The sequence below is a fragment of the Plecotus auritus genome (genome assembly GCF_963455305.1).
Source record: "Plecotus auritus genome assembly, chromosome: X".
In the NCBI taxonomy this organism is placed as follows: Eukaryota; Metazoa; Chordata; class Mammalia; order Chiroptera; family Vespertilionidae; genus Plecotus; species Plecotus auritus.
Genome location: NC_137784.1, coordinates 45696256 through 45703275, shown reverse-complemented (window position 1 = coordinate 45703275; position 7020 = coordinate 45696256). Strand labels below are relative to the sequence as shown.

The following is a 7020-nucleotide window of genomic DNA, read 5'->3' as shown; positions in this document are numbered from 1 at the left end:
CTGTATGACCTTAGACAAGTTTTTTCCTGGGTCTCAGTTTCTGCTACTATAAAATGCAGTATTTGCATTAAATGCTTAGCACTGTATTTTAAGAGTTTTGGACTGAGATTCAGGAAATCTGACTTCTAGCTCTAACACCACAAAGTAAATCATTGTCTGAGTTTGGACTGGTCTTTTCCTTTTTCTGGTCCTCAATTTCCCTATCTGTGTCATGAGGGAATCCAACTATGAGTTACTTAAAGACACCCTCTGATTCTAACAGCCTCTGGTTCTAGAATTTTACAGGCACTGAAAAAGGAAGTGAAGGGAGGGGAAGCCACGCCCAGAAATAATTGCTCATAAACTAGCAGTGGTTGCCCTCTATAGGTCTGACCTGAAAGTGCAGGCCCAGCTAGAGACAAGAGTGAAACACAGAGAGACAACTGGATGCTTCACCAGATAGGGCCAGACACATAGACTAGGATTGGCACAAAGACTTCCCGGCCCCTAATAAGAGGGGTCCGGATAGTAGTGTGTACTGGGATATTGCACTTTCCTTCCCAGTCATCAGTAAGTAACAAGAGACTTCTCAGGCCTATAGAGCTCATGGTCAGTGGGGTCTCTGCCATAGGTAAAGTAAGTAAAAGAATCTTCTTTACTTTATCGAATAATTTGCCTACACATTTGGGGGGATGTGCATGAATGTTTGAAGATGGAGTGTGATTGTGCTCTGAAGATGAGTATGAGAATGAGTCATCTTCATGGCTGATAAGTTTTAACATGTGAGGCAAAGAACTCTTCATAAGATATGAAAGAAGCTACTCAAATTAAAGTGTTTTTCAGCATCCTCATCTACTCCATACCCTCCTTGGAATAGAAGCAGTTCATGCCTGGGCAAAAGACCTAGGATGACCTTAGTATAGAAATGAGAATCTAAATCATGAGAAGATTAAATACTGAGGAAAACTCGGTATTCAGGAATGGTCCTAAAGTCTAGGGGATTTTTTAACTCAGTCTTGGAAGTATCACTAAATTTGGGGCAATCTGTGAACTCATTATTGCAGAGCATTATGTGCTAGAGGCTTAGGAGAGATGCAAATATAGGGTTTCGTTACATAAATAGGTGTATACTAAGCCTTTCATCACTGTCATTCCATACTGATTCATTATAGAAGTAGTAGTCAGGTCATGAAAATCTATACTCCCCTATCCCTTCTCCCCTTCTTGGGTTAAAATGTCTGACCATCCAACCCAAATGCAAAGGGAAAAACTGTTCCTTATTGTGTGACAAAAATGGTTGCAGTTCTAGTTCTGCTCCTGATTCACTATATAACCAAGGCCTAGCCCCAGCCTTTCTCTGGGCCTTAGTTTCCCTACCTGAAACAAAAAGGGATTGGACTTGATGAGTTCCCAGGCTTTTCCCAGCCCTGACATTCACTCTACCTGTTTGTGTTTTTTTTTTAATAGAACACTTACCCTACCATCCCTTCTAGTGCTACGTACAGGCTTATTTTTTAAAAATATATTTTTATTGATTTCTGAGAGGAAGGGAGAGGGAGAGGAAGAGAGAAACATCAATGATGAGAGAGAATCATTTATCCGTCACCACCCCCCCACACACACATGCCCCTTACTGGGCACTGAGCCCGCAACCTGGGCATGTGCCCTGACCAGGAATCAAACCGTGACCTTCTGTTTCATAGGTCAACACTAAACCACTAAGACACACCGGCTGGGCTTCTTTCAGTGTTTCTTAAATGGAAACTTCTCCCCACACAAGCTCCTACTTCTGATAAGTGCCCAAGTTTTCCACCACCATGCCCTGAACAAGACAGCAAGTCTTCTATTTTACTTCCTCAATTCCTGGGCCTGCCCCCTTCCCCACCCCACCCTGTTCCCACCAAAAACAAAAAGTTCTTCTCTCATCAAGGTGTGTAATAGTTTATTCTGAGGAACAGATACAATAAAGATTGCAAATTGTTTTTACCCTATCAAATAATTTGCCCACACATCTTGTCATTGTTTATTACACCAACCCTATCCCTGCTCATGTCCATAAGCTTTACCCCCAAAATCACAGATACACCTTGGAATGGCGAGTTCAAAGGGTATTTTATTTAAAAGTTTTGTAAACAGAATTATGCCCACAGCTTCAGCAACAGTGAGAGTTCAATTAAACCTCCCTGATCAGCTCAGTTGCCTGGAGCACTTCCTCAGACACCCCAGAAGCTTGAAGTCAGACCTGAGGAGGTCCCTTCTCTCCCTCCTGGAAGCCAGTCCCAGGAGAGGTACATGATTGTTGGCACCACAGGAAAAACCAGAAGTGAAGAGCATACAGGTAGTAGAAAAAGGAGGACATGAGGTGGAAAAGAGGGAATAATCAATAGCAGCAAGGGCTGGAGGTAGACCGTTGTGGGTACTGAAAAGTGTTTGGAAAATTTTAAAAAGAATTGTAAATGCGTATATCCAAAAATATATTTTTAAAAATCTGGAAGTGAAATCACTTGCCTTTTCTTGCCAACAAATTCTATTTCCTTGATCCCACTTATGCAATGTGCAGCAATAATATATCATGTCTATTAGTGACTACATACTGTTATTGTAGCTGAGATAGCATGGTTAATATGACTAATATGTTGTGGTTAATGATAGTTAATACTATATCTAAAATATTATGAAAAAAATCACTGAGATGGGAAAAGAGGGAAGGAGTAGGGAAAGATATACTGGAATAATAAGAAGGCCAGGAAGTTAGAGTGCTTTCCCAAGTTCAGACCTGGCTGATCCACATCTGTTTGGAGTTTATGAGAAGGCTCCAAAGGCCTCCTTATGGTTCTATGGAGCATTTGTCCCAGAGCCAGTATGTAGATCAATGCTACAATCTGGCTTTGCCTGGGCACTGTTGGTACTGATTGCCATCAATACTCATAACCAGTTGCTGTCAGATATCTACAGACCGTTGCTATTAACACCCACAGGCAATCACCATTGATATCCATTGATGTTATTATCTTATTACTATCATCATTCAAAAGTCCCCAATCTAAACTATGGTCTAGTTGGGGGAAAGGGAGAAAGGGATAAAGGGATGGGAGAAGGGAGCTGGGTGAGAGAGGGTTATAGCACCAATCCAGGAAGAACTATCCTCTATAATTCCTGGTCACTTCAGGATTAAGAGAAAGGCCTAGGGTGGGACAAGGGGAAGCTGAGGCCTAGTTGGCCTTGCCCCTAAGCCCCTTCCTTCAGGATGCCCACCTGATAATGGGGAGTCTACCCTTCAGGCTAAGGCTAGCTAATACTGACTAGCAGAGATTGCCATAACCTGGGACTTTTCTTGAAGGATTCTTTGCCAAATCCAGGTCTAGAAATCCTTATCTTTTAACCAAAAACTGTCACAAGGAAGGTAGGGATGGTGGGGTCTACCCCTCTTGACCAATGGGCCCATTACAGGATGCCATTGGGCCTCAGTTTCTGGTGGGCCAGAGCTACAGCATAATAGCGTTGGAAACGGACAAGGAGCACAGGCACCAGCAAGACACCAGTGCACATGCCCATCGTGGCTGTGACAGCAGCAGTGAGCTGGCCCAGAGAAGAGAGGGGATAGACGTCTCCATAGCCAACAGTGGTGAGAGTTATGACAGTCTACCAGAGACATGTAAAGATGTCTCCAAAATGGGGCTCACCCTGACCTGGGGTGGACATGCCCAAGAGCTCCCCATAGAGGAAGAGCAAGCTAAAGAATAAGATCTCAGCTACCCAAATCAGGAGAAAAGCACACACCTCCTTCCAAGAAGAATGAAGGGTGTGAACTAGGACTCTCATGGCCAGGGACTTTTCAAGAAAGCCCAGGAGACGAACTAGTTTGAGGACATAGAGAGAATGAGACGGGGTTGCTGTTCAGCCTTGTCACCCACCACCAATTCCACCAGCACAGGGAAAAGACAGAAAATATCGGCTAGATTGAGAGGGCTACACAGGAAGTGCACCTTATCAGGGCAGGAAATGGCCCGGGCAAAGAGCTCAGTTCCAAACCAAAGGGCACAGAGCAGTTCCAGGTAGAGTAGGTGGGGGGCACGGTGGTAAACAAGACCATTGTTCTGCCGCTCCTGATTGTTTCCCCCTACCCCTACCCCATGTCCCATAGGAGTGAAGTTGGCAGAGAAGTAATCCAGCTGGACCTCTGTCTCCTGGAAGAAGATGACCAGAGCACACATGGCAAAGAGTGTGGAGATCAGGGAAAGGCACTGGGGGAAAAGAGGCATGTCAGAAGTATCCCCATTTACAATCACCCCCACTTCTCTAACTGGACCCCACCCATACTTCTTTGCCTCCCTTTTTTGAGAATCCCCTCAAATTGTCCTGGGTGTTTGTAGGTTCAGGGCCCAAGCACTGTGCCAAGTGTGTGGCCATTGTGGCATCTTGGCAGGGCCCTTTGTGAGTAAGAGTGTTTAACATGGTGTTACAACACTGTTAATAAGTTACCTTGGCCCCTAAGGAAGATTGGGGTTGGTTAAGAAGCACCCAGAGCCATGGCTTCCAAGCATTTCGCAGTCCCTGGCCTTCAATGAGGTTCAGCAAAAGGCGTTCATCCATGTGGGCATACTCACAGACCTCCCAAGACAGAAAGTCCTAGGTTTGGGTCTCCTTGCCACTCAGCTTGAGCCAGCAGCAAGGTGCCAGCGGTGCTTCTGCCAGGCCCCAATAAGCCAATTCCTCCTCTAGGACATCCCGACAAATGTTGGCAGGGCAGTGCAGCTGCCAAGTGTGGTAGTAGCCCAGCACGTAGCCAAAGAGTTCAGGATTTCTGTCAAAGAAAAACTCTCGAACTGGTGGACCCTGAGCAGCTGGGGTGCCAGGTGGGGGTGGCTCGATCAGCTTGTAGAGACGGGTGCCTGGGAAGGCCCGCACAGTGCTGATGTAGGTCTCACGGCGCATGCCCCCCACGTTCAGGATCAGTTTATCATCCAAGCCCTCCATGGCAAACTGTGAGCCTGCTTCTCGGCTGGCTCGGATCCGCTGGCAAGAGGGATGACAGGGGTTAGGACAAGGCTTATCCAGGGCAGGGAGAGAATTGAGGGCCACAGAAGTGATGTGGAAGCCCAGATACCCAAGGGAGGCTACCCCAGGCTAGGATCTGGAGGTGCCTCTTCCTCCTGGGTCTTCAAGAATCAGGAGGACAGCCAACTCTCAGGTGTAGTCACAGTGACTAGCCAGAGTCTCTCCTGAGCCCAGCAATTCCAGGAGAAAAAACAGCCTAGCTTGGATACAGATGTCTTTCAGGGGCTCTTAGGAGATGCCATGAGAGAACAATTGTGCCATGGTATACAGCAGAGGAGTCACAGACAAGCAATGGCAGACTAAATGGGCAAGATGGGGACAGGAACGTCTCTTAATCCTCTAACACTTTGAAAACTTGGGGTGGGGGAGAGAGGGGGAGGGTGAAAAGAGAAGCTGCCAAGGGAGGCTAAGTGCAGGAAATGGAGTGAAGATGGGAGTGGCAGAGGAAGCTGGAGGGCCTTAGAGATCCCTTGACCTCCACAAGGAGTAGGAAGTGCCTGACTTCAGAAACGGGCTGGGGGGTCGGCAGACCTGACAACGATGATTTTTGACTCCAACTTCCCTGGCACATGGTCCCAGGCACTCAGCAGCAGCAACAACTGCATCAACTGTACCAATAGCACCAACAGCACCAAAAGCACCAGCAGTACCAGCAGCAGCAGCAGCAGCAGCAGCATCCGTTGGTCTCTCTACTGGGCGCCCTAAAATTGCTTTGGGCTTAATGAGCTCCTTGCCTGGGAACAAAAAGGGGCAAGAAGAGAGTGGGGGCAGAGGAGAGAGAGAGGGTGGTAGGAGCACAGAAAAGCAAACCATGGGGGTCAAAACACCTACCTAGATCAATACTTCAGTGTCCCATACCCCCCTAACTGGCAGCCTGTTGGGGCCTCCCATGTTTATCCTTGAGGGCAAAAAAAGGATGAGGGCACAGGCAGCCACCTCTAGTCTGAGAACATCACACACCTCACACACCCACATCCCATTCCTTCCACCTCTCAGTCAGTCCTTCCTTACTCACTTGGTTGTTTTGCATGATCCATGAAAACTGGCAGTGAAGCGACCAGCGGCTGGCTGGGCAGAGGAGCTGGAGACGGTGGGGTGGGTGGTGTGGCAAGCATTGCTGCTGCCTATGGAGTTCTTGACTGCTCCTGCATGGAGAGATCTCAGAGGCCTCAGGACCAGGGTGTGCTCATGGAAGAGCTGGCAAGGACCTGGGGCCTTCCAGGAGCCTTCTGTTCCTGCTGTGGCCAGAGGAGCAGGGGCTGAGAGGCAACAATCTGATTCAGGGCTATATGTGTTCCTGCCTGCTTGTTTAGGAAGGGCTTCCTGGCCCCCAGCCTGCAGGGAATCAGACAAGAGACCCTGGCCAACTTTGCTGCTCCTCCTTCCTCCCCCAGCTTAGTTCCAGCCCAGAGCAGAGGGAGGGGAGGAGGCAGCTGGAAGAAAAACAGGAAGTTAGGTAGTCAGGCTCCAGCCAAGAAGCCACATCACAGGACCATTTTATATTTCGAACAACTTTTTCCCCCACCCCACCCCCACCCATCCCCACTCTAATTCCCCACCTTCCCCCCAGCTCACTATAGTCCTCTCATCAAAGCCTGAAAAGGAGGAAGGGGAGTGGGGGGAGGGGGAAGTGAGGAAGATAGCTTGGGAGGCTAGATGTGCTCTTGGCTGTATCTAGCTGTTCTGCCCACCATTTTTTCATTTTCTTTTTTTTCCCCTCCCACACTATTTTTTCTTTCCTTTTCTCCAGAGGTCTTGGTGCCAAGGATGGGAGTAGGAATTAAAGAAGGACAGGGGCATGGAGAACAAGCAGCCTCAGAGAAAAGCCTGCTTGCTCATGACCTATGCCAGGATTGGCAGCATCCCCAGCCACTTGAGATAAGCCACATTCCCTCCTCCCCCTCTTTCTCATTTCTTCCTCCACCTCTGCCTCCAGGACCCCTTCCTGGGAATTAGGCCAGTCTCCTATTTTGCTACTGATGA

General features: G+C 47.9%; 1 pseudogene across 1 annotated transcript; it reads right to left on the bottom strand.

Moving 5' to 3' along the window:
* Positions 1–3423: 3423 nt before the first annotated feature.
* Positions 3424–4956, bottom strand: LOC308240112 (voltage-gated potassium channel KCNC4-like; annotated as a pseudogene). The gene is made up of 3 exons: positions 4629–4956; positions 4462–4469; positions 3424–4223 (listed from the first exon to the last, which is right to left on the bottom strand). The product of its transcript is annotated as a voltage-gated potassium channel KCNC4-like (transcript).
* Between the last annotated feature and the right edge of the window lie 2064 nt (positions 4957–7020).